General features: G+C 43.3%; 1 pseudogene; it reads left to right on the forward strand.

Annotated features, from left to right (window-relative positions):
* The first annotated feature begins 12,826 nt into the window (after positions 1–12,826).
* Positions 12,827–14,331, forward strand: LOC142848981 (complex I intermediate-associated protein 30, mitochondrial pseudogene; annotated as a pseudogene).
* The last annotated feature ends 7,163 nt before the right edge of the window (positions 14,332–21,494 follow it).

The raw sequence follows: 21,494 nt of genomic DNA on the forward strand, positions 1-21,494 counted from the left end.
TCTAACCAGTTTTTAGTTCACCCACCAAACTATGATGTAGAGTCTCAGGACAGGTTTTATTGAGTGTTTATTGTGTGTCAACTCTCTTCTAAGCCTTTTCCACTTTGGCTTTCCTTGTTACCAATGAGCAGAGAAGTTCAAGGAAATTTGGAATCCAGATAGAAGAAGGAAAGGTGATTGAGTGGGAATTAAACACATCTAACTGGCTCAGAATCCTTCCCTCTGCTCTTTACAGTATCACAGTGGGGTGCACAGAAGAAAAACACCTTAAAATTAGGCAGGCTCTTACAAAGAACCTTAGGCACACATGGATTCATACAGCATTTACAGTGTACATGAGTGCTCCACTGAGAGGAAACCAGATGATTAGAACCAGATGGTCCTCATAAGAGAGAGGTTTATATGCAGCCCTGCAGGGGGTGAAGAAGCCAGCTCTATAGACAGCAGCATTGCCTGCAAAAATATCCTTGCTCTTTATTGCCATGACCTGCACTAGTTCCTTAGCAAAATATTTACCCAGAGCACACTGAGGTAGGAATGAAGTTGATATCTTTTTGATATGCTCAAACATATCCAAGAAACAATAGGTCCTTGGTGCTCTCATGACCATCCTATGAGAAATAAGCAGGCTTATCTGACAAACATTAGTTCTTAAGAAAGATGGACATGAAATCATCTCTTTTCTTCACCTCTAGGATCTGAAAAATAGATCACTGGGAAATGGGGAACTTCACAGAGAATAGCTAAGCAGATTTGAGGCAGATCATTTTTTGGTTGCCTTACTTACCAATTAAGAGGCATGGTAAATTAATAAGTGCAAAGATGCTGGTAATGTAATATGATCACGCTGTTTTTCAGTCAACTTGCTTTTGAAATAATTTTATTAAAAAAAAATGCTGCTGGAGACTTGCTTCAGCTTCTCTATCCAGCCAGCAGGCAAGTTTCCTGCAGGTAGGCTGCTCCAACACCCCATTTCCATTGATTGGATCCTGCAAGCTATAAGTCCCACTCTGTCCCCAAACTCTCCTATCCCCTATGACCTCAGAGGAACTCTGAAACACAAGCTGCATCTACACATAGAGGACCAAGAGGTAAGGAATCACCTGCTCAGCAGGTCAACCCACTCTCTAGGCTCTCCATTGCAGGACAAAACCCAGGACCGACCCCTCCCCCACCTGCTTCAGTTTCTCTATGCAGCCAGCAGGCAAGCCTTCTATAGGTAGGCTACTCCAACACCCCCACCCCATGGATCTGACCCCATAAGCTACAAGTCCCACTCTGCTCTCAAGCCCTCCTATCCCCCACCACCTCAGAGAAACTCTGAAGCACAGGCTATGATGACAAAGAGAGAACCGAGAGAGGAACTGTGAAACACATGCTGTGATTGCACAGAGTGGATCAAGTAAGGGAACCAAGAGAGCAGACCAAGAGAGTGGACTAAGAGAGCAGGCCAAGGGAGACCTCAAAGGCTCCCTGAGTCACAGTGACAGTACGGAGCAGACCAAGAACAGCTCCCAAAGACATAGAGAGCAACTGCAAAGATTGGACCAAGAAGCAAAAAAAAAAAAACTGCCATCACCAATTGGAGGAAGAGAAGGGTAGGTACCAATGCAAAAACTCATTCAACAACCTAAAACATGGCAACACCAGAACACAGTGGTCATACAACAGGAAGACTGGATCATTCTAACCCAAAGAAGAAGAAGAAAATGATTTTAGATGTAACTTTATGAGGATGATAAAGACCTTTAAAGAGGAAATGAAAAATTTCCTTAAAGAAATGGGGGAAAAGATAAACAAAAAATTGGAAGAAATCAATAAATCTCTTAAAGAACCTCCTCCCCCCCCCAAAAAAAAAACAAGAAAAAATTCAAACAGGTGAAGCAAACAGTTCAAGACTTGAAGACTGAAATAGAGGCAATAAAGAAAACACAAAGTTAGGGAACTCTGGAAATAGAAAATCTGGGTAAATGAACAGGAACTACAGGGCAAGCATAATCAACAGACTACAAGAGATAGGAGAGAGAATCTCAAGTGTTAAAGAAACTATAGAAGAAACAGATTTATTGGTCAAAGAAAATATTAAATCCAATAAATTCTTAACACAAAACATCCACTATGAAAAGACCAATCCCAAGAAGAAGAGAGATAAAAGGAGAAGAAATCTATCTCAAAGGCACAGAAAATATATTTAACAAAATAATAGAAGAAAACTTTCCCAACCTAAAGAAGAATATCCCTATGAGGATATAAGAAGCTTACAGAGCACCAAATAGACTGGACTAAAAAAAATCCCCTTGCCATATAATAATCAAAATGTGAAATATACAGAATAATGAAAGAATTATAAGAGCTGCAAAGGAAAAAGGTCAAGTAACATATAAAGGCAGACCTATCAGAATTTTACCCAACTTCTCAATGAAAACCATGAAAGCCAGAAGGTCCTGGGCAGATGTGCTACCGATACCAAGAGACCACAGATGCAGCCAAGACTACTATACCCAACAAAGCTTTATTTAACAGACAGGTTGACCAATGGAATTGAACCAAAGACCTGAATATTAATCCACATACTTATAAACACCTGATTTTTGACAAAGAAGCTAAATTTATACAATGGAAAAAAGAAAGCACCTATAACAAATGGTGTTGGCATAAGTGGATGTCAATATGTAGAAGAATGTAAATAGATCCATATCTATTCCCATGCACAAAACTCAAGTCCAGATGGATTAAAAACCTCAATATTAATCTTACCACATGGGGCAGGGCGGTGGTGGTGCACACCTTTAATCCTAGCGCTTGGGAGGCAGAGGCAGGCGGATCTCTGTGAGTTTGAGGCCAGCCTGGTCTACAAGAGCTAGTTCCAGGTCAGGCACCAAATATACAGAGAAACCTTGTCTCAAAAGACAAAAAAAAAAAGATAATCTTAACATATAAACACAACAGAAGAGAAAGTGGGAAGTAGCCTTCAATGCATGAGCACAGGAGACCACTTCTTAAATATAATGCCAGTAGCACAGACACTGAGAGCAACAATAAATAAATGGAACTTCCTGAAACTGAGAAGCTTCTATAAAGCAAAGGACACAGTCAATGAGACAAAAAGGCAGCCTACCGAATGGGAAAAGATCTTTATCAACCCCACATCAGACAGAACACTGATTTCTAAAATATATAAAGAACTCAAGAAATTAGACACCAAAATTAAAATAATCCAATTAAAAATGGGGTACAGATCTAAACAGAGATTTTTCAACATAAGAATCTCAAATAACAAAAAATATTTAGGGAAATGTTCAACATCCTTAGCCATCAGGGAAATGCAAATCAAAAAGACTCTGAGATATCATCTTATACCTGTCAAAATGGCTAAGATCAAAAACTTCAGTGATAACTTATGCTGGAGAGGATGTGAAGTAAGGGGAACACTCTTCCATTACTGGTGGGAATGCAAATTTATACAACCACTTTGGCAACCAATATCTCAGAAAATTGGGAATCAACGTACCTCAGGACCCAGCAATAACACTCTTGGGCATATACCCAAAGGATGTTCAATCGTACTACAAGGACATGTGTTCAACTATGTTCATAGCAGCATTATTTGTAATAGCCATAACCTGGAAACAACCTAGATGTCCTTCTTTACCAAAGAATGGGTAAAGAAAATGTAGTACATTTACACATTAGAGTACTACTCAGTGGTAAAAAAAAAATGACATCTTGAAATTTGCACACAAATGGATGGAACTAGAAAAAAAATCATCCTGAGTGAGGTTACCCAAACCCAGAAAGATGAACATGGCATATACTCATTCACAAATGGATACTAGCTGTAAAGCAATGGATAATGAGCCTATCTATAGTCCACGACCCTAGAGAAGCTAGGTAACAAGGTGCACTCTAAGAGAAACATATATAGATCCCCTTGGGAAGGGGAAATAGAGAAGACCCTCTGACGAAATTGGAAGCATGGCAGTGTGGAAGAAAGGAAGGCAGAAGAGGAGGAGAGAACTTGAAGGAACAGGATAGTTGAGATGGGAAGGGACAGAGACTGAGAGCAAGGAAAGAGATATTTTGATGGAGGGAGCCATCATGGGGCTAGCAAGAAACCTGGCACTAGAGAAATTCCCAGGAATCCACAAGGATGACCCTAGCTAAGACCCCAAGCAATGGTGGAGAGGGTGCCCGAAGTGGCCTTGCCTGTAGTCAGACTGATGACTATCTTAAATGTCACCATAGAAACTTCATTCCACAACTGACAGAGACAGGGACAGAGACTTGCAGCAGAGAACTGGGCTGAGCTTCCAAAAGTTCTGTTGAAGAGTGTGAGGATGAGAATAGGAGCAAAGAGATCAAGACCACGATGAGGACATCCACTGAAACAGCTTCCCTGAGCTAATGAGAGATCAACAACTCTGCTGCACAGGAAAGAAACCAGCATAGGACGAAGCTAAAGCCTCTGAAGGTGGATGACATTTGTATTGCTTGGGCAGACTGTGGGGCAACTGCCAGTGGCACTGAGATTTGTCCCTGCTGCTTGTACAGGCTTTTTGGAACCATTTATTTGTGAATGGATACCTTGCTTAGTCTGGATATAGTGGGGAGGGCCTTGGTCCTATGGAGTAATGTGCCTTGCTCTCTCTGGGGAGTGGATGGGGGTGGATGGGTGGGGAGAGGTGGAGGGAATGGGAGGAGGGGAGGTAGTGGGAACTGGCATTGGTATGTAAAATGAAAAAAAAGAGGTGATTTTTTTTTTTTTGGTTTTTCGAGACAGGGTTTCTCTGTGGCTTTGGAGCCTGTCCTGGAACTAGCTCTGTAGACCAGGCTGGTCTCGAACTTACAGAGATCCACCTGCCTCTGCCTCCCGAGTGCTGGGATTAAAGGCGTGCGCCACCATCGCCCGGCTAAGAGGTGATATTTTTTTAAAAAAATTTTTTTAAAAGTGCTGCTGGGGGAGAAAAGTAAACCTCAATCTCTACCAACTCTGAGCCCTACTAGCTGCAGCAATGACTGGTGTGATAAGTTTGGCCTACTGTCATAAAAATGACATGAATGTTACAGGAGTAACCAATCGCTTTCTGATCAAAGTCCTACTGTAAGATGTTGGAAGCCATTCCTAGCACTATCAGAAAGGGCAAAAACTTGTGGCTAGGTAGGTCACCGATTCTATGCTAAATGTACATAGTTTTAAAATGGCTCCCAATGAACAATTATCAGATTATCCTGCAATTTCATTAGAGAGGCTCCTCCTTGCAAAAGATGACAATTAATATAGGACCCCCCCAACCTACTTAATACGCAGAGAACAAGTCTGTAGAGTGCTCAGTCCCAAGCTGAACATTCATATCTCACCCCAAGGCTGCAGAGCAGGAGGTGGAAAGATTGCCAAAGCCAGAGGTGGCAGATAACTTCAAGGGAGCAGTGATTTCCACACATAGCATGGAAGGTGCACAGATAAACTCACAGTAATGGTGACAGTGTAAACAACATGTGTCCAAAATACACCCAGAGAAAATTGCAGCACAGAGGGCTGGAAGGTAGACATGTAATCCCACCATTTGATGAGAAGCTGTTAGTATTTAATGGGGCTGGGAAAGGACGAGTTGAGTCTTTTCCTTTCAAATAATATGACCCCTTGGCAGCTTATCGCAACAGGCCTCAAGCCCTTGACTTGCTGGGCATCACAAATTGAATTCAATGGGAAAAGAAGAACCCATGCCATTGGGTCTTCAGTCTTCTATTTTTATAAAGTTAAATGTGCCAAATGATGCTACAGCATTAGGCTTCCTCTTGTAATTCTCTCTTCCAGAAAAAAATGAGCTGGGTGGTGGTGGTGCATACCTTTAATCCCAGCACTCAGGAGGCAGAGGTAGGCAGATCTATGAGTTCAAGGCCAGACAGGTCTAAAGAACAAGTTCCAGGACATCCAGGGCCACACAGAGAAATTGTTTCTCAGAGAGAGAGAGAGAGAGAGAGAGAGAGAGAGAGAGAGAGAGAGAGAGAGAGAGAGAGAGAGAGAGAGAGAAAACCAAAGCATGAACACCAGCAGGAAAAAACCTTCTAGTTCCTACCCCACCTTGCACAACCCACCATGTTTTTCCATTAGCATCATACAGTTCACTTGCAAAATATTTATGAAAACAGTGTTACTCAAACTTCAGCTCAGCCCATTCCTGAAGAGTGGTTTCTGTGCCTACTACTGGCTGAGGCATTGTGAGGACACAAAAAGTGCCGGTGGATCGCGTTTTCAGTTAGCGCAATACAACTCAATCCTACAACAACCTCTGGAGGTAGTCATGGTGTGTGCAGAATTTCTTTTCTAGAGGAGGCAACTGAAGCTCAGAGAACTTGGTTAGTGAGTTCAAGGTGATGGCATCAGGGCTAGTGGACCTGGGACTAGAATTGGGCCCGAGAGTCCGCAGCATATTCCCCCACAACAACTGTGCTTTGGGGCTTATCGTGTGTACTTCAAACACCTGACTGTGTTTAGTTACCACTAGGCTACAACAATGTCCCCTAAGTTAAAGAAAAGGATACTCAGTGATAAATGAGTGATTGGACCCTACATAGGTCTGACCCCAAAGTCATTCTCATCCTACATAACACGTTCAGATATTTGTATCTCCAGGACGTGTTTGGCAGAAGGCTATATTACTTGCTGGTTCCTGTAAGATCTGATTTCCACAGGAAATGTGTGGTCCATCTATAGGCCAGTACCTCAACAAAGAACAGTGAAATAGTACCTGCCTTTTCTGAGACCTAAAGATGATGTTTGACTCTCTACACTCAAGAATAAAAGGTTCATTTATTTCTAGTGAAGTCCAATAAGTACCAAACTGGGTCATAGTGACTTTATCTTATTTTTGTACATGGCAAAAAAATATCAACTGTGTTCTCCACCGCAAATCAGCAAACGACCAAAGACAAACCTATTTCCTTGAGTTCTTGTGACACAAAATCAAGAGAAGCACTTGGGAAACTCGAGGGCTGACAGTACGCCATCAATCTTCAGCTCTTGGAGGATGAACTCATAACATTTTATTAGATGCTCCCACACAGGAAGCAAGCCTGCTCTCCATCACCCACCAGCTCCAGTACAGGGCCTGTAAGCAGACACTGTTGTTACCCTCCCCCCACTCTATTTCCCCCTCCATCAGGGCCGTTATGGTTGTTCTTATGGGCTGGGCCCCCGATATTCCAGAGCTGACTTCCAAGGAGAACCCATAAACACTGCTTCTAGAAGATTCTCCTCACGGAACTTAGGAATAAAAAACAAAAACAGGTTTTGACACCAAATGAAAAGACAGACTCCCCTCACCACCACTACCACCAAGTTTTGGATGTCTTAAAGAAAACATGGCAGAAGTCAGAGCAAAGGACTGCATGCGAAGCCCTGCCTAACTTCCCCAACTGCTAGAACCTCAGCTACTTTGACATTTCATGTAAAAATGGTCTCCAGTGCATTGTCCCCACACTCAGCAAACTTCCTGTCTGTAACTGTAAGAATCCCTGGGACAAGTGTGATGGTTCATCTTAAATGCTAAATTTTTTTGGCATTTAGAAGTACCATGGAGACAAAACTCCACGTGAGGGGTTCCCTGGATTGGAGTACTTGGGGTGAGAAGACTCACCCTAAATGTGGGTGGCACCATTTCATGGGCCGAGGTTTCAGACTGAATAGCAATGAGAAAAGTAGCTAAGAGCCAGCACTTTTCACTCCTTGTCTCCTGACCGCAGACACGATGTGATGTCATGTTCTTCACACGCCATTCCCACCATGAGGAACTGCACTCTCAGACTGCAAGCAGAAATAAACCCTTCTATCCTGAAGTTCTTCCTGCAGCAATGAGAAATTTAGCACAATAATCAGTATCCTAAAAGAGGAGTTGTTGGGATTCATGATTTTAAGGGATCTGCCTGTCATCAGTCAGACAGGGTTATCATTTTTAGGTTTCTGGAGATAGGCCAAGGCGTGGGGGTGGGGGGTGACACATCACTGCAGGCGTGCACAGGGTAGTGAAACTATTTACCTAATGGCCAGAAAGAGGCTGGGGATCTGTCCTGTTATTGCCTTCAGGGGCATGGCTTCAATGACCCAGAAGTCCTCCCTGCAGGACCCACCCCTTAAAGGTTCCACAGCTTCTAACAATGGCTCAGGATGAAACCTTCCAGTCAGGAGGCTTCGATGGGCATTCTACATCCAAACCATAGTTCATCCCTTAATTAACCACGCTCGAGATCCCTACTGCAGAAAGCAGGGTTTAAAGCAGCAGCGGCATACAGCAACTGGTATAATCAAATAGAATTAATGGGGAATGATGTATTTGTCTAATAGTGTATCTGCCCAGCAACCGTGCACTCTAGTCCTAGAGAAGACATTATTTGAAAAAGCATCAAACCCCTGTACTCAATGAAAATACCTCTATCCAATAAAGGCCCTATGTAGATTGCAAAGATTTTTTTATTAATATTCCCTAAGTATCCTTTCTTAAACTAGGTAGAATTTTATGTTATTTTTCTAGCAGCCCAAAGCTCCCATTGCACTGTAAGTTATACAATGTAGGCCAATGAAAACTATTTAAACAGAAGGAAATACTACCCATTGGAAGTAATCACGGCTCTTGGACGAGCCATTTGTTCCTAAGGCATAGTGGTAATGTGTGCCTATTGTACCCTTTCCTAATAAGAGCCCAGAAAGCAGGCATTCACTTTCCCTGAGCTCAGCCCATATTTACTATACTAACTGTCCCACACTGCACATTCACGGGCAATTACGCAGATTCTCACAATGTCCACCCATTCTCCAGGGGAAAGGATATCCAAACACAACACCAGGCGCAGAGTAATCATTCAACAAACACTGCCAATTGGCTGCTTAATTGACGGGAAACTGCTTTCCTCCCATCCAGCAAAGAAGGTACTCATTAGCACGCTGGGCCAAGGAATCACTAAACTTCAGTAAGGCTGGGATTCACTTTAAATGCGCTTTCGTGGGCTTACCTGCCTGCTGGAAACTGGCTTAGGTAGGAAAAACACCGTATGTCTCAACTTGTGTTAAATAATAAGAAGAATTGGATGTACAACATTTGGTCTTCTGTTAACTGTATGGTAATTGGATCACCACGGAATAAATTAGAAACTTTTATCCCAAGATAAAGGGGTCGTGTTTTTCACTTTGGTTTACCTTCAACTGTTCCATAGCAAACCAGCACCTGGTTCAGGCCTAGCATACGATATTTAATAGGTAATTGTCGAATGAATCTGTTGTTAGTGAATGAACCAGGCAACAAACTGAAGTGTTGAGCACAGTTTGTTCTTCAATAGTGTCTTCATGCATACACAAATCTCCTCAGTGGTTAGTCACGTCATTTTGGCATTGCGTTGGTGCCCTGAGGGAAAAAAGAGTTTCACACCTAAAGCAGATATGACTTGTGATCTACAAATGAAATGCAAACCCACCAGAAAAACAAGTACAGCTATCACATTCTGCAGACAGGATAGAATGAACTGAATTTTTCATTGATGTGTAAGAAATTTTTACCACTGATGTTAGGCCTTCCTTACAGGTAAAACAAAAGAGATTAATGCCTGTCAAACTGGTATATGAGTCTGTAGACTTTTGGTAAACATTAGCACAGTGTTCCTAAAGTTTCTTTGCTTCTCTGTAAATGCCTCAGAAAATAAAAGTGCATTATTGTTTTATAAATCATGAGAAACACTAAATTTACCATAATTTTTAATCTCTCTGGATGTGTGATTCTGGAACTGATGAGATAAGCCTGATTTTTTTTTTTTGTTTTTTGAGCTGGTTTCCAAGAATAATCACTGCCTGTCACACTTGCTGTGAGCATAGAAGGATCAGAGAGAAGTGCCACCGGGAAGATTTTGTCGATGTAAACAGTGAGGGACATTTCAGAGGTGGAGTCAAAAGTGGTTTGCACGGTTAATCTTTGCAGGGCCTGATTTCAAAGACTGTGCCCGCCCATGTGTAGTGCATTGGTTTTGCTGGGAAACTGCTTTTATTTTCAACTATCAACACAGCTTCCTAATTGTCTTGCTATTAATTAGCTAATGATGCAGTGTAAGTGAGATCAAAGTATTCAAGATGAAAGGCAGATTTTTTTTTTAAAAAAAAGAAAGAGGAAAGAGGCTAATTAGCTTCCTACAGTCCAGTATTTCATTTCTTCTTAGTGGATATAGCAAGGCAGAAATCAGAGTGGATCAAATAATCAGACAGGGGGAATTAGAAACCCCGTTTAGATTGTCAAATGGCAACTGTAGAGTCTAAAGGGCACATGCATTGAGGGTGGGGGAAATCTACATGCAGAGAGCAGGGACTTTTGAGCACAGGCTACCAAAAAGGGTCTTGAAAACCGTGTTCTCTAAAGTTTAAGAGTTTTGTTGAATACGCTGTCCTTTCATGGTGAAGAGTTCAAGTCAGTGACAAAAGTCAGTCATTAATCATATTTCAAAAAGATGATGATGATGTGTGTGTGTGCGTGCACACGTGCATGCAAGAGAGAAAGAGAGAAAGAGAGAGAGAGAGAGAGAGAGAGAGAGAGAGAGAGAGGCCTCACAATCAGTTAATCAGTTCCTGGATCTGCAGGATCTCTGGAAAGCCTGCTCCTCTTTGGTCCGTTCAACATGTCCCCAATAATTAGTCTTTTCTTTAACTCTCACATACAATCACAAGCAAGTATTAAGAACACCAATTAACGTAGACGACCCTGTTTGCTTGTTTGTAAATGAGAAACCTTTGCTACCACATCAACTATATACCAATGCAAACGGAGGGACCCACAGGCATTGAGTTTTGATGTGTGGAGTAAGTGGATTTGCCTACTCACCTGAAACAGGTCCTCTTGGAGGGAGTTCCACAACCGTCCTCCTGTCTGGCCAATTTCAGTTCCTAGAAACATGGGTGCCCCACAAGACGCAGTGTATCCAGCCTAAGTGGAGGGACTGAGGCGACGCCTCTTGTCCTGATCTTAGCTGACTCCACACTGTGTCTGTCCGAGAGCTTTTCAGACCCCCATTTCTCAGTCATGTCTGCCTTGGCAGCACCTTGAGAATTTCCTATGACCCTAACCTCGGCCCAGAGGTACAACTAAAACATCTGTCAAATGGATAGGCAACACCGTGTTATCATGTTCCCCAGACCTGAGCCTGACAGGGATGTCTTGCCTTTAGACATGCTGCTCTCCAAAGAAGCAGTACCAAGACTATTTTTGCATCATTATCCTGTACTTGATCACAGGCTTAAATAAAGGACTCTACTTTGGGGGACTCTAATTTGGCCACATGTGCCTAGCGATCTGTAACTTTCTTGTCTGGACTATAACAAAACAGTAGATATGAGTTTTATGAGGAAAGGATGAATAAGAAAAGTAATCGTTTGAAGTTGAAGTGAAGAATTCAACTCACTCATTTTTAGCAGTCAAAAAAACTGAATTCTTACTATGGTTCAGACTCTGGAAGATGCTAAAAGCTTTGCCTCCACTGTCTCTCAAGTATATTAAATTCTCAGCAAAATATTACTGGAAATTATTGACAGTAGAGGCCATAAGCGCTGGAAGGAACAGAAAAGGACAGTGAAGCAGTCGAGGACATGAGAAGTAGTGACCAAACTCTCCCAGACCTGAGCTCTCTCTGCTGAGGAGGATTTGCTCAGCGGCGTCCACACATCCTCTGCCCTCCCTCTCTCTCTGCGCTTTCCTTGACATCCCCAGAAGTTTGACAGACCCAAGAAAATGGAACAGCCAAATGGGATACAATTTGGCCATTTGATGGCCTTAGTCACTTTTTGGTTTAATTGCTCCTCCCCGCCCCCCAAAAGTTTCAAGTGCCTGTAATATGTCAAACATGGCATTAGGGATTCAATAGTTTGCCAGAGACACCTTGCTTTGTGCCGTGGGGTATCCCCCAATAGGACAGCTAGACCCGTGGGTTGGTAAAGGGCACAGAGATAAACCACTCTGGAAATGGTTTCAGGAAACAGTGTCTGCACTGAGCAATGAGCAACCACGTAGACAGAGCAACTGCACATGCGCAGTCACTTACATAGCAGAAGCTATGGACTGTGACCAGTCAGCACATCACCTCGAACTGGATAGTGAGCACTCATACCAGCATACTGCTCTATGCAGGAGAAACACATGAAAGGAGATAGGAGAATATGCACTCATATGCAAGCCAGCCTCCAGCTACTCAGGCTGCTTCAGAATCCAGTGTTCTTATTTGAGGAGCATGGCCGGTCGTGCTTCTTATGTAGAAGTGCAGTGTGCCAAGTAGATTGACCTCCAGGGCACACCTGCATTTTCTACTACATTTCTGCCCATGGGATGTTCTCGGGAAGGGGAAGTACACAAAGTTTGTAAGTTGTCTCGCAACAGGGAAGCTACAACGGTAAACTCAACAGTGTGATCGTGGAAAAATGTGACCACACAGACCAAAGGTGCCAAGCAGGGAGCCCAGAAGGTCTAGAAAATGTGGCTGATTATTTTCTAAAACAAAACCTTGACGTTTTGGAATAATTATAGATTTATAGGAATGTTACAAAAATAGTAGACAGTGCCTATGCTTCCCTGAGCCACTTGTCCCCAGTGTTAACATGGCCATGGTACTTTGTAAAAACTAGGGAATTCACACTGGTGCAACACTTTAAGTTTTAATCATTTATATTTCATCGTGTTTAAACACCTGCTTTCTATTCTAGGACCAATTCGATATATTATATTATACGTGGTTAATTAATTTTGACGAAGGTATAAGCATGATTAAATGAAGAAAAATAATCTCCCCTCTCTCTTCCCAGACAGTAATGGAACAATGGAAACCCACAAAGAAGAGCAGACCTAGTCGGAGCACCACAGCTTACGTGGAGAACTTGATGCGGGGCATAGATGCGAATGTAAGCTGTGAGCCCTCCGAACTCTGACGAAAGCAGATCTTGGCGTCCTGAGACTAGGTAGGATGGTCTTCTGAGCAACCTATAAATGAAATCACTGATGCATTGCAGTTCATCAACATTAAAAATAGTTATTTTCAAAAGGCATTGCTAGGGAAATGAAAGGAATGTTTTATTTTATTATTTTTATTAATTTTATCATGTATTTTACATGTTCAGCACAGTTTTCCCTTCTTCCTCTCTTCTCATCCCCTCCCCCCTCTCATCTACCCACCTTCCCATCCATTCTTCCTCTATCTCTGTCTCCTTTCAGAAAGGACAGGCCTCCCATGGGTGTCAACAAAGCATGACACAGGGGGGTCTGAGAAGGTGAGCTGACTCTTCTCACCTCTGGTACTTATATTCATAGAAACTTCCTGAAGCCAAGGGCTGTCTTGCATCCATTTATGGGTATTCTCTCCATAGACTTTTTCTTCCAGTCTTCAGAAACCAGTGGCTTCTGCTGACAGAGTCTCCCAGCAGAAGTCTGAAGAGGTTTTACAAGAGGACCACCACAAGGACGTTGCTGTGGATATCACTTCCCCTGACAAGGCATCTGAGCTCAGTTTTGATAAAGTGATCAGAGAGGAAGCAGTGGAGCATCTCAGGCGCCTGAAGAATGAAATTGCGGCTCACTGGATAGGCCCAGAAGGCCGCCCACTACAAGAGGTTTTAATGGAGCAAGCCCAGGTTGTCTGGCAGTTTCGTGAGAAAGAAGATTTGGAGAAGTGGATGGTGACTTCTGATAAGACAATTGGAGGCAGGAGTGAGATATTCTTGAAGATGGCCAAGAACAACCGGAGTGCTCTTCTCTTTGGAACTCTGAGCTTGAGGCCCCTCAGGATGGAGAGAGTAGCCAGAGTGGCTACTGTGCCATGCTATCCCGGGTTCGAAGGGGTTCTTTCAAGAGGAGGCTGTCTTACGATTGGTCCCGGTTCAATTCTTTGTATCTCCGAGTCCGTGGGGATGGCCGGCCTTGGATGGTGAATATCAAGCCAGGCACAGACTTTATCCAGAGAAAAAGTCAAATGTACAGTTACTTCATGTTGACCCATGGGGGGCCCTACTGGCAGGAAGTCAAGATTCCTTTCTCCAAACTCTTCTTCTAAAATCAAGGAAGGATACGAGATGTCCAGGGCCCACTCGTCCTTGACAAGATCTCTTCTATAAGATTCACCCTGGCAGATAAGGTGGATGGACCATTCTTTCTGGAAATAGATTTTATTGGTGTGTTTACTGATCCAGCCAATACAGAAGAATTTGCTTATGAGAATTCTCCAGCTATTAGCCCAGGACTTTTCAAATAGAGAACTTGGGGCAGACTTGAGTAAAATTGAATAGTGGTCACAAAATACAAAAATAAAGCTTTTCTGTCTCCCCCCCCCAAAAAAAAAACAAAGCATGACACATCAAGCTAAGGCAGGAGGAAGGAATATTTTAATTGCCATACCCCGCAAAAGGGCATATCTAAAATACAGGCAGAAGTCTCGAGTGTTTAAAGTAAGAAAACCAATTACCCAAATTAAAACAAAAACATACACATAAAACCATGAATTGCTCAGATAGTTTAATAAAGAGATTATAGACTTAGAAAATACGATGCTCAACATCCCTAGCCATCAGGGGAATGCACATTAATGTCATGGGCTACCTAGCAGAGTGATTAAACTTAAAGACGGAGACATTCACAAGGGCCAACAAGGAGGAAGGTGTAAACACACAGTGGAGAATCCAGAAAGACAGCCTCCTCTCTTTACAAAGTTAGAATGAATGCATTACGTGAGCTGGCAGGCCCATTCCTGGGCATTTACTACAGATTATGGCTTGGCAAACAATGGCCAACAGATCAGGTCTGACCTACTGCCTCTTTTGTACATAAACGTTATCAGAGCACAGCCATGCATGGCACACACGTTTGACCTGTTTAGTGCCTACGCCGCTTTCACGCTGCTTAGTCCCTGCCTTATTGATGGTTCAGCACGACTTACTAACTTTATGTTTGCAGAAACTGTGCTTCTACAGACCACACACACACACACACGCATGCACGCACACACATGCACACATATAAACACACACACACACACACATAGGACTTTGAATTTTGTATCTTTTCCCAGTCTCTTCATTTGTAGCAAGTGCTCTTTGAGGCTGAATGGCAGCCTCGGGCTAAAGTTCCAGTTAACAACCAATATCCCACTGTACAGTGTGCTGCTAAATTAGCATATCTGGAAAATTAAGTGCAGTAAACACTGTTGTGGTTAGAATATAAAATGCTCTCCCCCCTGGGCTGGTGTGTTTGAACTCTTAGTTCCCAGCTGATGGTGCTGTTTTGAAAATTTGTGGAACCTTTAGAAAATGGAACTGGCCCTACTTCCTGTCTGCACAGGAAGAAGGAGAGGTCCAGACTCCAACTGTCTACCACCACAGAGCTGCCTGAGGCCCTGCCTTCCCCTCCAAGATCAGCAGGGTCCCCTCAAACTGTCTGACAAATCAAGTCAACTCTCCCTTCAACTGGCTCCTGTTGGGGATTTGATCCCACACACCAACAGAGAAGACACAAATACAAATGCATTTCCAGCTGTCCAAAGCTTTAACTGCTGGTAGCTCCAAGTCCATAGTGCAGCAAGTCATAGCTGTGGTCGCAACACAGGCTGCACACTCCAGTTACTATCTGCCTGCTACAGAGCTCAATTCTTGCTTCGAAGAAATGATCACACACATACACACACAATGCATACAAATAATCATCAAAAATGCACCAAACACCCTGTATGGTATGGCTAATCAGAACATGGCATATACATTTAATGAAAAAAATAAAAAGAAACTTTTTAAAATATAGGCAAATCCTTGGAGAGTCTCAAGAGAAATTTACTAAGAGGAAGAAGCCAGTTTCAAAAGGTTACATGCTATCTATAAATGCAGGTTTAGAAAAGATGAGAATTCAGAAACAGGCGGTCACCAAGGGTTCTGGGTGGTGAAAGGATATGCTTATCAAACAGAGAGCATAGGAGGTGTTTATGAAGCTATAGAGCTATTCTGTATCCTAACTGTAGCCATGACTTCATGACTCCATATGTATAGAGAACTCACCTGTAATAAATCTTGTGCACTCTATGCTCAGGCACAGGTGTGGTTTTTGGCAAAGCCTAGAGTGCACATATTATATTTCAGATGAGTTCTCCACATTTCCACACAGACAGACTTATAGTTTACTTGAACATTACTATCACTACCCAAAAAGTGGGATACATAAGACAGGAAATTGTTTGCCCCTATTTTGTAACCAACAAAACAGAAGCAAAGAAGGCTAGTTTGATCAATTTCCCCAGAGTTACAGGAGACTGCTTAGAACTTACAGAACAAGATTCTAGAGCATTCGCCTCTTTCCGATACTCTTGGCCTTGTTAGGATAAGGAATGGAGGCATTCGCAAAGTTAATGCCTAAAGTGTAGCTGAGAAGGAAGCCTCATGGATAACTGCTGAGTACAGAGTAAAACCCACCTGCTAATTTGCTGAGCTCTGCAGGACCAAAGGGCACAGGCTTTCCCCATCAACTCAAGGTCATTTGGAAGTCCATCATCTTATAGACCACAGCAAATCAACTCTTGAGGGCTCATTGTTCTTAAAGAAGAAAGTTGGGTCATCTAGATAATCAGTTCTGACTTATTTAGTATGACTTTTGATTTAAAAAAATGCTCCCAAATTGCTCATTAAATTTAGTCAGCATGCCCTTACTAACTTTGAGTTCCATTGTCAATCTCTTGCCCATCTTCGCAGATCTACTTCTGGACGAGTTTTTCACAGAATATTTAAATCGTGAATTAGTGTGAATTCCTCACATCTGAAGCAGAAGACATTTATTTATACAAATAGTCAATTCTGTTTGAAGAAGTGAAGGAGTCGTATATTGTCACCTAACAAACCTAGATGCTTTTAATTTGATTAGAAAATTAAAAGAGAATGAAGTGCAAGTGTAATTAAAAGACTACATAGAATAAATGAAAGCATGTAGGAGAATTCTATTAATCACTGCTCCCGCCCTCTGGAGTCCTCTCTGTCCACTTTTCCCATACCACCCAGAAAGGCTAACAGATAGATGGGAGACAGTCTGGGAAGGGTAATTTGCTGCGTTCTTAAGAGAGAGCAGGTTCGCTCCACAAGCTAGCTGCACAATCAAGAGACGTGTGCACCATGAGCCAGACTGACTGTAATTCTTCTAGCTCACTGCCGCTCTGAGGGTGCTGAATGTCTGCAGCTTCCCCTGGGCGAATGATTCAGCACCTTCCACATCAAAAGGCAGTGATGACTGAAACTTCATTCTGTGTGATCAGTTTATTGCTGCTGAGTCAAAAGGAGATAGGGTGCTGTGTATGTCTGTCAGAGTGCCTCTGCCTGGTTTTTCTTTTTTTCAGTGGGGCGCTCATTTTTTGCATGTGCACATTTTCCTTTACCTTCTTATGTAGAGACTATGCAAGATATTGGTTCATTATTTCTCATTCTGACAAGATATTGGTTCATTATTTTTGACTCTCGTGACATCTGTTCATTTAATTCACCCTTGAGGGCCTCTTTCCAGCCATTGCTAGAGGTAGAAGCAGAGAAGAATAACACAGAGAGAATGATTTCTGGTTTTAATTTTAATGGCAACTGCCAGCTCTTTCCCTACTCAATTATTTTTCTTGGAAATAATTCCTGAGTGCCTAGTTTCAGGAAGAAGCTATCAGCAAATAAACAGAGTATCAAGTTTGTGTGCATGTGAGGAGATGGTATTTATTAATGAGTCTTGTTACCCAGACTTACAATGTATAAGGAAAGGAGTTAAAATTTACTGTTATAAGTTCCCCGGATGAACTTAGATTTCACATAGATATGTAAAGTCGTGTGTGTTTGTTTGTGTGTGTGTGTGTGTGTGTGTGTGTGTGTGTGTGTGCACCCAAGGGAGAATGAGATGAGTTCTCTGTATATGATATGGTATGGTACTCAGCCAACCAACATAAGACCATGGTTTACTTGATGGCTATATGTAGTCAGATGTGGCAGGAATAATGGATGCAGATGAGGCTAGGTTATGAAAAGTTAACAAATGTCATGAGATATAAACTGCTGCTCTTTTCCCCATGAAGGATTTTTGGAACATCTACAATATACTAGGTGCCAAGACTCCAATAACAGAAAGGCCAAACCCCCACCTTCCCACAAGACTTATTCTCATATACAAAGAAACGAGATAATGACAGTGATTGCTGCCATCAAGGGAATTATTAGGAAAATATCAAGAAGGATAAGGAAGAATGGATGATGTTGTGGGTGGGGCTATTTTAGATAGGGTGGTTATTCTGAGATGTCTCTACTGATATGAAGATGGGAGAGCTGACCATTCAGGAAGAGTATTTACAGACACAGAGACCCGAGCAGGCAAACCCAAAGCACAGCTTTGTTGGGGCCACAAAAGTGGGAGCAAGCTGATTGAAATGTGGAGAACCAGAGACATGGGTATGCAGCGAGACCGATGCCACCCAGAGATGTGTTGACCAAAGGAGGGGCTGGGTTACTGAAACAGCAACGAGAAAGGTTTTAACTGAGACGGATCTGCGCTCTGCCATCAGCTCATTCTGGCTGCTGGAACTAGAGAGAATCTGAAGAATTTTGCAGGAGAGAGGAAGCAGGGACAGCTATTAGGAGACAACTGAGTCATCGGAGAAAGATAGGTGGCAGTTGAGAGGGAGTGTGGTGGGTAGAGGCATGATAAAGAACCCTAAAGAACCCGTGTGCTTGCTGGATGTGAAGGCAAGGGGGATTGAAAGATGACTCCTGGCTCCATTGTGAATTACTTTCAGCTGATGCTGTAAGCAGTGAGGGTGCCTTCTTAGGATAATTTGAATTTTATGGTAAGTACAATGACTGTTCTCGCTGAAGAGAAACGGTCTCAGGATGATTGCAATGTAAGTGTTATGAAGCCAAAGTCAGTGTTTGGCTGTGCAATCTCAGGCCTGAACCTGCCCCTCTGAGAGCCTCTGACCACTGTCATCTGAGCTCCAGCTTCCTTGGGGAGAGTGACTTGTGTTGATGGAAATGGCCATTCCCAAGGAGGAGGACACAAGAGGAAATGAGTCAGATGCCATCAGTGGAGTACTCTCACACTCTCTCTCTGCTCCCTCGTCTTCAGAGTCCCTCCTGACTGGGGTTCTTTCTCCATCAATTCTTTGTACCTTAATGTCAGGACTACAGAAGGGCCCATGCAGGAAAGGGGCAGCCAAAATTGCTACCAGCAGAGGGCAGCATGGAGCCACACACTCATGGCCCAATACCTGAGGTCCTTAGTCCCTTGGGGAGCAGGCAAACCAACCCACTAGTGAAGTACAGCTGTGTGGGGAGCCAGTGGAGATCATTGCTACCTAAGCAAGCCATGAAGGGAAATGCCCTTTTCAGTCAAGTTACCAAGAAAAGCACGCCATTGTTACTGCCAAAAGCAATGACAAGGCCTCAGTGCTCTCCAGTTACCACAGATGAAATACTGTGACCCTGGCTCTGACAGATGGCTGTATAAATCATCTCACCTCCGCTTCACAGCTGCCCTGTGAACTCTGTCCTTGGTCTTGTCCTTGTCATACGCATGAGTAGGTGATTACCGAAGATCATTGGTGCAGGGTACTAGCTACAAAAGCTTGTTTAAACAGAAAACCTCCCCGGAGGCTGCTACACATTGCTTATGACTTTCCCCCTGTTTTTCTGGATCCTCCAAGCACTCAAAGGGAGGATTGCATATGTTTTATATACAGAACTTGGCTCTTATCCCTTAACGATATTCTTTCAGAGTGGACAGCGTAAATTAAACAGTGAAGGAAGCATGTAAACACGTGTGTATGACCCAGAGCACAACAGCGTGAGAAAACCGTCTTTACAACTCTCCACCATCAGGACTTTTCACTTGTGCCGCACAACTACTGTGAGCAGAGTCGCCTTCCAGGGTAAAAGAAGATGCATGAGAAACAGTAAGGGGCAGTCACATATCTGTCGTTCATTCATTCATTCATTCATTCATTCACCATTCCTAAGTACTCTACCTGTCACAAGCATGGGATTTCACACAGAACATTATAGTTCCTGCCCACAGAAAGGGCGTAGTCTAGTTTGGGGTGGTGAAAACACTTACAACCAGAACAAAAATAAAGACACGGATGAGGGAGTGCTATTTTATGTTCGGCAAAAGACGGGTCCAGTGGTTACCGGATATCCCCGCATCCTCTGCTCTAAGCTAATATCTCTTGAGCCTTGTGGCCTCCATCTCCAGTCCAGCCACTAGGGAATTCTATTTCCCTTCTGTGTCACTCACATTTTCAAATTCCCCAGTCCCGCCTTTGAGAACATGGGTCCTTAGCTCCTAGCCAGCTCTTCTCTGCTAAGACTAAATCCTTTCTTGCCTGTTCTAGACTCCATGGCATGTCAAGTTTTCTGCCATGAAATTCTGGTCTGTCTACGCCTGTTCTGACAAATCTCAACTCCCCTACTCTCCTCCCTCTTCCCCAGCACTGGCTTGGTGGTCAGTGATCCTCTGCCGTGGGCCCTGAAAGACGCTCCACAGACCCTTTAGGGAGACCTCACTCTGTTTCGTTCTCCATGGGCCCATGTCAAGTTTTTTCCTACAGATTTCAAACCCTGAACCTGATATTTCCTCTCCATCAATTCCTAGCATACTAAAAATTAGAACATCATCACCTTCTATTGTCTTCAACTCCAAATAAAACATTTTTCCTCTCTTCCCCTTCCGTTCCCTCCTTTCTCTTTCCCTCCTATCCCTTTCTTCCCCTTCCCTTCTGCTCTCTAAGTAAAGAGCATAGTTTCTTGTCCTTGACAAAGCTGAAAGACCGTGAGAAGGAGAAGCTGGCCCACTCCTTTATGCCCGCCAGCCTGTAACCCCACGGCATCCAACAGGTATGTATTGAGCACCAACTGTGTTTAGAGCTGGCACCAAGACGTATTACAGCACTCTAGGAACAAGAGAAGCATGTCAGTAAGATTGGGGCATCACAGGAGAAAGAAGTGTCTTGGCACAAGGTAAGACCAGAGAGACATGATCCCTCTTTGCATGGTTGCGGCCATTTTGAACATGTTCCAAAAGATAAAGAGTGAGGCTAAGCAGAAGAGTAGTCAGATCTGAAATTTCCCCAAAACCTGCTTGGCTCTTGTGTGGGGACCAGGTAAGAATGGTCCAAAGTGGGGAGGTAAATAACAGTTAAGGCTGAACCCTGGAATGACCCTGGAGACAAGGAATGACTTCCTGAGCATGTAGCTCCTCCCTGAGTTCCAAATCCCCTTCTTCCTCAGCAGTCGCTGGACTTGGTGCCTCTACACATGCTCAGAAGCGGCCCACAGCTCCGGCTGAGGCTACTGCTACAATCTATCTCATGCTGAGAGCCTCATGCCCCTGCTGCCTGCCATGCTCTAGATGCAACAAACTGCCCTCTGTACCCTGGGTGTTCTGACATGTTCCCGCTCCAGGCTTTTCTTCAAGCTGTTCTCTCAGCCTGAGTGTCCC

The sequence above is a fragment of the Microtus pennsylvanicus genome, chromosome 4 (genome assembly GCF_037038515.1).
Source record: "Microtus pennsylvanicus isolate mMicPen1 chromosome 4, mMicPen1.hap1, whole genome shotgun sequence".
In the NCBI taxonomy this organism is placed as follows: domain Eukaryota; kingdom Metazoa; phylum Chordata; class Mammalia; order Rodentia; family Cricetidae; genus Microtus; species Microtus pennsylvanicus.